Here is a 7846-nt window from a genome sequence, read left to right as displayed (position 1 = left end):
GCTGTTTTGACACTGCTCACCACCTGCCATTTGCTTCCCGGTAAAAGCTCCAACCCAGCTTGCCCCCTTGTTCTTGGGAACAGAAACGTGCCCATGGGAGCAAGCACAGCAGGCAGGGCTGCAGGACTTCTCTCTGGAGGACATTACAGAGATTTGGTGTGATCCCAACCTCAGCTGTGTGTTTGGCTTCTCTGCCAGAGAGTTTTGCCCATGCAACCCTGCCAAACCTCCTGTGTCATTCAGTGCGAAGCTTCAACTCCCACACGAGCACGCCTTTACTGTCATTTGTAGCCAAACAGCCAGATTTTGCAAGGAAGCAACACAGACACACATGCATTCGGTTCCCATTTGCCTACTCCCCAGCAGCAGGGCAGCTGCACACAGCTGGGGGCAGAGGAGCATAACCAGCATGAAGTGCAGCAGGCATCTGCTGTGTGCCCTCATACCAGGGCCCAGAAGGCCCGTCTGTGTCTGCACCTGAGCAACCACACCAGTAGCAGAGATTAATCATCAGGCTGTTTTCCTTCTGCTGAGAAAGAGACTCGTTCCCTTCTCTTTTGTCCTGTTGAACTGCCATTTTGTCAAGGAATATGAGAAAAGTGTCTTGGAGCCTGGGGCATCAAGTGAGGAGAAAAAATCCCCCCCACTGCAAAGCACTAATTAAAACTCTACACAGCTAAAGGAACAGAAAGCCATGTTTAGGTTTTAACAGTGTTTGTGGAGAAGGCTTGATACTGGTGATTTTTGAGGCTTTCAGCTTGTTAAGCGGAGCTGCAGAAAGCTCAAGTGCGTATTGATCACACAGTACTGCTGTGTTCCCAGCAGCCTGCAGGGCAGGACTTGTTTTCCAACCTGTGCATGATGTACAAAGTATTGCTGTGTTTCCACAAAAGCTGGAGCATTCCTCAGTAAAGCTTCATTTCAAAACCAAGCCAGCACTGGCTGTGCTATGGGGTAAGTCAGGCCTCAGGCAGCAGCAGCACCAGAGAGGCCGAGCCCCATCCAGCCCTGGGGCTGGCCCAGCAGTGAGGTTCATGGATAGGGAGAAACCTGCTCCCTGCAGCCCAGCCTGGTGCTACGGGGGGAAAGCTGGGGGCAGGATGAGCAGAAGAACACAGATAGGATCAGCAGATCTGCTGAGTTACCTCCGCCCATTTGTCTCATCAAGCAGATCCTCGGGCTGCATGCAGCATCTTGGCAAACACGAGGTTTGTTAGGATTTTCTGTGAAAGTCCTTCCGAAAGCATGATGCTGTGCTACCATTGGGTTGCTCCCATTACTTTAGCTACAATATAATACTGATGTACTCCATCACTGAGAAAAATCATAAATGTTCCTGATTTATGAAAAGCTTTGTTCTTGCTCAGCCCACAGGAAACTGTTCAGACATGGGGAAATTAGTCAGGCATTTCCTCCATAAGCTGGCTGCAGAAAACGTGACAAAAGAGTAGAACCTGTGTCACGCCTCACCGGGCGAGCTCAGAAGCACTCAGATCTACATCAGAGGGTGACAGCACAAACCAGTAGTTCCAGTTCACCGTGGTTTGTACGCTCCAGAGACTTTTCTAATAGCAAATCTGTTCCAAGCGTCACTTACGCAGCAACAGCAGGTGAGAAATACCCAAATATTTCACTCTGGTAACTCACAGCCTGCTCTGCCAACATGCCTGACCTGTCTTAGTGTGGGCAGGTTAGTCAGGGAGAGCTGATGGGGAGAAACAGGAGGGAATGATCTCATGGAAAGGACAGACTTGACATCGAAGGGAGAAAAAAGTGAGCTGCTGAGTGAAGCTTATGGCACTGATGAGAATAATCCTTTCTCAGACCACAGAAACATTTAGAGAGGAAATGTTGCAATAAACGTAAGAGAGGCATTGACAGGAGACTGTAAATTCAGTTCCAAATGTTTGAGAGGTTGTTAAGTGGACTAATATTAAGTGGGATTATAAATGTAATAGCACATAATATAGCTTCTAAGTAACCAGGGAAGCTTTATATAAACTGACAATGGTGATCTGTGGCTGTGGGACCTTAATAAATTTATGAGAGTTTATTACTGAATTTCATTTATTGCCATCATAGGGAATGCTTACGCATGAGAATGTTACATGAATTGAGATAATTGATCATCCAGGGAAATGTCTAAATGCATTTAAAGGAAAGTTTCAAATAACAATTCTAAATGAACAAGAAAAAAATATGTTAAAAACTATCCAGGGAATATTGTTATTAGCAGGACAGAGTCAAACCCCTTAGGCAAGAAATGTTCCCTGTTACAAGACATTTGATCTTGACCGCAGGAGAAGAAAAGTTTTAAATCAGCCCTCCCAGTACAGATCCTTTCCCCAAAGACACAATTGTACCCATGAGCAGATGCAGCATCCCACAGCATCCTTTTTTACTCACATCAATTCACTAGAGGTATCAACACAAGCTCTGGTCATCCATGTGCCCTAGTTGCAATTTTGCCTGTGTTCAGTTGCTGCCATGCTCTATGTTGCTGTGTCCAAGGGCAAGGCAAGGTGGGCTTCTCCAAACTGAGTGCTGCTCAGCTCAAAGGGACCTTGGTGGGCACCTAGCCCAGCCTTGCCTCAGCTTTCCCCAAGGAGAAGCGATGGGGAGAGATGGCAACGTGAGGGTTTTGTGCCCCTGGGCTGAGCTGGGGGGAGCTCAGGGACAGGTCCTCTCCCTGCAAGGCTGAAAGGCCACTGGTGGGTGTGCCCTACAGTCAGTGATGGGCACAGCTGAGCTCCACAAGGGTGGAAGGAAGGGAGAAAGGACAAAAGTAAGAAGAAAAGGAAAAAAGGAAAGTGAAAAGAGTGTAAGGCATAAGGAAAATGGCAAAAGGAAAGCTTCTTACGTATTGAAAAGTGAGGAACAGAAAAAAAGAAAAGATTGAGAAATCAATCAAAAAGAAAATGTACTTGAGGGAAGGATGAAGTACAGGAATGAAGAAATAAAACAAAAATAGAAAAAAATGAAGGAATAGAAAGAGAAAATAAAGGACAGAAGTTGGTGATGCAGACTCAATTACAGTATTATTGAAGTCCAATGTCAGATCTCACTGAACATAAATTGGTTCTTTTTATGTTCAAGTAAGACTTTTTGATGGATTTTGTGGATTTCCACAGCAGTCCAAAGAGTTCCTGCTTCAATGCCATTGCAATTGTACAGGAGAAGCTGGTGTCTCAATAGATATGAAAAACTAATGGGAGATAAGATTAAAAGGCTGCAGGGTATCTGGGAGACACTAAGAATTAGATATTGGTCAAACCAGCCCTTGGCTCAGGCACTGAGCAAGTTACACAGAAATCTTGTGGACTTCAATGATACCGGTCAAGGATAAGGAAAGAGAAAGCTACAATTTCCCAACAGAACCCTCTTCTCTCTCTTTCCCTGACCTTCCTTTTCTTTACTAAGATCTCACTCATCTCTCCAACTCCCCAAACCTGAATATTGTCCCTTATTGCTTATTCACTCCTAGGTCTTAGTGCATCAATTTGCCTGGGCTTTCTCTCAGGCATTTTCATTTGGAAGCTTTTTAATATATATATTCAGTGTCAGTGAGTGAGGGGAGAGTTTTCCACAAGACAGCACTGATACAGGCAATCAGATCCAGGAGCACTCTTGATTTTTACTGCAGCAGAAGCACTTTTAAAACTCTGAAGAAAGCATCTGGCAAATTAACAGAATATTAAATACAATCAAACGACATAAAGTCAAGAGATCTCACATGTAGCTTTGATGGGGATTTACTGAATTACTGTGTTCATTAATTAAAGACAGCTGCTGACCTTTGCAGCCACTGCCATATAACCCACATTTACCCTGGCTGGGAGCCAGCTAAGAGCTGAAATAGAGGATTTTCCTGTGTGAAGGAGGGCATCTGTAAAGAGAAAGCAGCAAGAGAGCAAGTCTCCTTATATCTCCACTACGTTAGAAGCAGGCAGTGGGACACTGCCCTTTTAAAGTCATGTTTGCATTTAGGTGACCTTTTTCTTTTTTTTTTTTTCCTGTGTGTGTGTTACATTTCTAGTCACAGAAGCATGCATCACATTGGCCCCACGTCATCAGGACACAAACATGGGTCATCACTACCACATGCAGCACAAGAGGTGGGAAAACTAACAGGGAAGAAGGAGAAATTAGAGCTTCTCTTGGTCACTTGTCCTTTTTGCTTTTCCCTTTTCTTTTTATGTGTGCCTGTTCCTTTCTACCCATTAACCCATAATAAAATCCTTTGTTGTCTGGCACTTGCCTGCTTGTACTTCTGAAGAACTGCTGCAAAGTCAGCACAGCGATGTCCTAGCGCCCCGGCGTGGGTTGAGGGTTGCCCTGTATGATGGATCTGCTTCTCCCTCCTCCTTTTGAAGTGCAAATGTAAACTTTCCCGGTCATGAGTCATCATGAGCCTGAGAGACGTTGAATAAAGGCTGGGCGGCTCAATGAACCAATATGTTTCTAATGAAATTGTGCTTTAATGGAAAAATTTCGATCAGCATATTGATGGCGCATCTTTTCCCGTTATGTCCATGTACCTGTTGGGGAATGGAAATCTAGGGCAAGAACAAACTGACTGGAGAGATACTTTTTTGTTGTTGTTGTTGTCTTCCTTACTCCAAAATAGGAGAGTAGAAATTGCGCCTTGTGTCCTATCCCTGAAGCCTTTGTTCAGGTTTCTTGGCACACAAAAAGTTTAGTGGTGACTGTAGGCATCTGAATCACGGGGATGTTCCGATGATGACACCGAGGAGGCTCCCCAAAGAACAGACCTAGCAATACCAATTCCTGTTACACACCTGCCCCTCTCCCCAGCCCTGTGCATCCCATGGTGGCATCCCGTATTCCTCTTTCCTGTCCGGATGCAGGTATGGAGCAGAGACACGGTGACGAGGAGAGCAGGCTGGATCCTTCCCATCCTGTCTTGGGTTCCAAGCAGCACCTTGCACCACGTGTTCAACTCTCACCAGCACATTATTTGTGTCCATTTAATTTTAAACATCCCTATTCTTTACTCTGGTACTTTTCTTCTCTTGTCTTGAAGTTGCTTGTCTCTGAAATTGTTGCATTTACTCATCTGAAATGCTGTTTTTAGGATACACATACATACACTTGGGAGTTCAGACACTTTAGAAATCAGAAATCAGCTTTTACGAATTGATGTGTTTGTGGAACCACATGGCAATGGACTCTGAATCTCAGCATCAAAGGAAAGCATTCCCCTAAGATTTCACTCAAAGCTCTACAAATATCTCATATTTTAATTTTAAAATGTAAATCCTTGTATATTTTCAAACAGAAATGAAACTTCTGAAGATCTCAAAAAGGTCTCCCTTCTCTGAGGGAATCCAAGGTGCATGGTACAGTACACAGTATACAGAAAAATTCCAAAATGATGCAGGGAACACAATACAGAAAGGAGTTTGTTCCTTTAGCACATCAGGGTCATAACAAACAGATCTTTTGCCAGAAATAATCTTGTAGGTGAAAGTTTTTTGCATCAGAGAGAATGCCTAAAGTACAGGAGGTGACTCCTGCTGTTCACTCTGTTTTTAACTTTATTCCCATCTAAATAATTTTGAAAAGCAAAGATAATCAGAAAAATAAATCCTGAAGAGTACAGGCAGCTGCAGGATTAAAATGATTGATGTACCTTGCACTGAAAGACATTTGAGAGTGAAGGCTGAACAAGCTCTGGATGTAGCTCTAAGTCCTCTAATGAGTCATCCAATATTAAGTCTTTTTTTCACAGTTAACGAAATTGTCTAAAAAATAAGAAATCAGTTGAGTGCTTTCAACACAGATTGGATCTCAAACAAATAAAAAAGGCTCTTTTTTCTTCTTACAGGGTCATTTTCTTATACAGGAATGGCTCTGGGCATGATTCTGATCTAAACAGGAGACGAGCTATAGTGTTAGTGAACTCAGTAGGAACCAGAGGCCTGGAGTTGCTGCCTCACTCAGGAAGAAGTCCTTTATTTTGTGAGAGGTTCCTGCTGAAGACAGAGTAGCAGGAGTCATGAACCCTTGCACAGGTCAAAAAGATGTCTCTGCTCACAGTTGGTGCTGAAGTGAGGTAGGATGGCTGACTGCCCCACATCTCAACTCTTGTGAGCAGCAGCATGTCACACTGACAGAGGAGCTCCCGACAGCTCACCCACCTCTTCCCAGAGGTCCTTACCAATTTGCCAGCTTACATAGCCCCAGGGATGGGGGGCAGCACAACACAGCGGCTTCTGGTCATTCTTTGAAATTGGTTGGCATTTACTTCAGCTAATACCACTTTTTTGTTGCTAAGTAGAAAGCATTTCAAGGCCCTGAAAAGCAGGGAGGCATGAAAGGAAGGGTAGTAAATGAAGAAGAAGAGAACTTTCCATGTGCAAAAACTTTTTACTGGTCACAGGTGTGTTTTGAATTGTAACTTCAATTCTCAGTGTTCATGTTTTATAATAGGCTTTCTTTTTGTGAGCATTTGCCATTTCTGCAATAACTTTTATTTACAACTTTAGATAAACACACAGAGACTTCCGGCACATGTGGGCAAGGCATGAAGCACAGTGGTGCTTACACAGCCTAAAGTAAGTCTGTTTGCTGGCATAGCAACATCACATTTACATTTAAGAGGGCAGCTTCACAGGAGCCCACCACATGTGAGCTAAAGTGCACTTGAAGAAGGCTGTGCTTGTGACTTCTTCATTCTTTGAAAGCTATTGCAGAAGGGTTGGTAGGGCTTTGAAATGATTGATAATGTTTGGTTGTTGGGTAAATGATTATATAGCACAAGTATGGAGGAAGAAATAATAGAAAATGTTATTCGTGTGCACTTGAATTTTTAGAAAAAACTCTGCAAATGTACTGTACGGTCTAAGAAACAGAATTTAATGGAGGATTATTACCGGTGATATTCAAAGATACGATCAGTCTTTCTCTCAGACGATGTTATGTATTATATTCCAATCTTTTCTACCATTTGTAGTGCTTTATAACATTTCCTCCCATTTTTCATATGAGATTAAGACAAAAGTAGATCTGTCATGTTCTGTATGGCAGAGACTACAGCAACTAGGACCTCAACAACCTCCTTTACTCCTACTTTTTTATACAGAAATAATGAAACACGATGAAATATAAAAATAATTCAGGTATTTCAGAGAGCTAGAGAAAATGTGTTATTTGTACGCCTTCTTGTTTCAAAGAACATTAGCCTGAATTTAGAACAATTACCAGTCAATGTAAAATAATACATAATTCTACACCTAACTTTGTTATGAACTGTAGGCTTGAAAGGCTATGAAATTGCTGCAATTACACTCTCCCACAAGAGACTCATTCAAAGAAAGATTACAGTAGATGATCTGAACAATATGGCAAAAAAAAATCACACTAAGCAGCTGGTATGTTAGGATGGCTGGAATATTACATCTAATACAACAGGTGGGAAAACACATTATGCATGTTAATTGGAATATTCATGATGCAGACAGGGCTGGAGTTACCACTTAGGGAAAAAAGAAAAAAAAAAGTAGAAATTTTACACTTTCTTCATTAAAGAACTTGGATGATTGGTCACTAAAACTCTGATTCATGATGATGCCACTTTTTCTATTTGAGGCTTAGATATGTTACATTTACCAGACTTAAAGGAACAGGTTAGTGCAGAAAGTACACATATTCCCTTCCTCCCCCCACCAGAATCTTGGCATGGAGTTAAATTAAAATTACTACATTTAAAACATTAATGGAGAAAGAAAAGGAGGAAACTTGGCTGAGCTACATTAAATCTCAAACATTCCTGTGCAGTGCCATTAGCTTCAAAAAGTGCATCACTGAAGGGAAAAGATAGTTC

Source organism: Anas acuta, chromosome 3, assembly GCF_963932015.1.
Source record: "Anas acuta chromosome 3, bAnaAcu1.1, whole genome shotgun sequence".
NCBI classification, from domain to species: domain Eukaryota; kingdom Metazoa; phylum Chordata; class Aves; order Anseriformes; family Anatidae; genus Anas; species Anas acuta.
Note: the sequence above shows the minus strand (reverse complement) of the source record.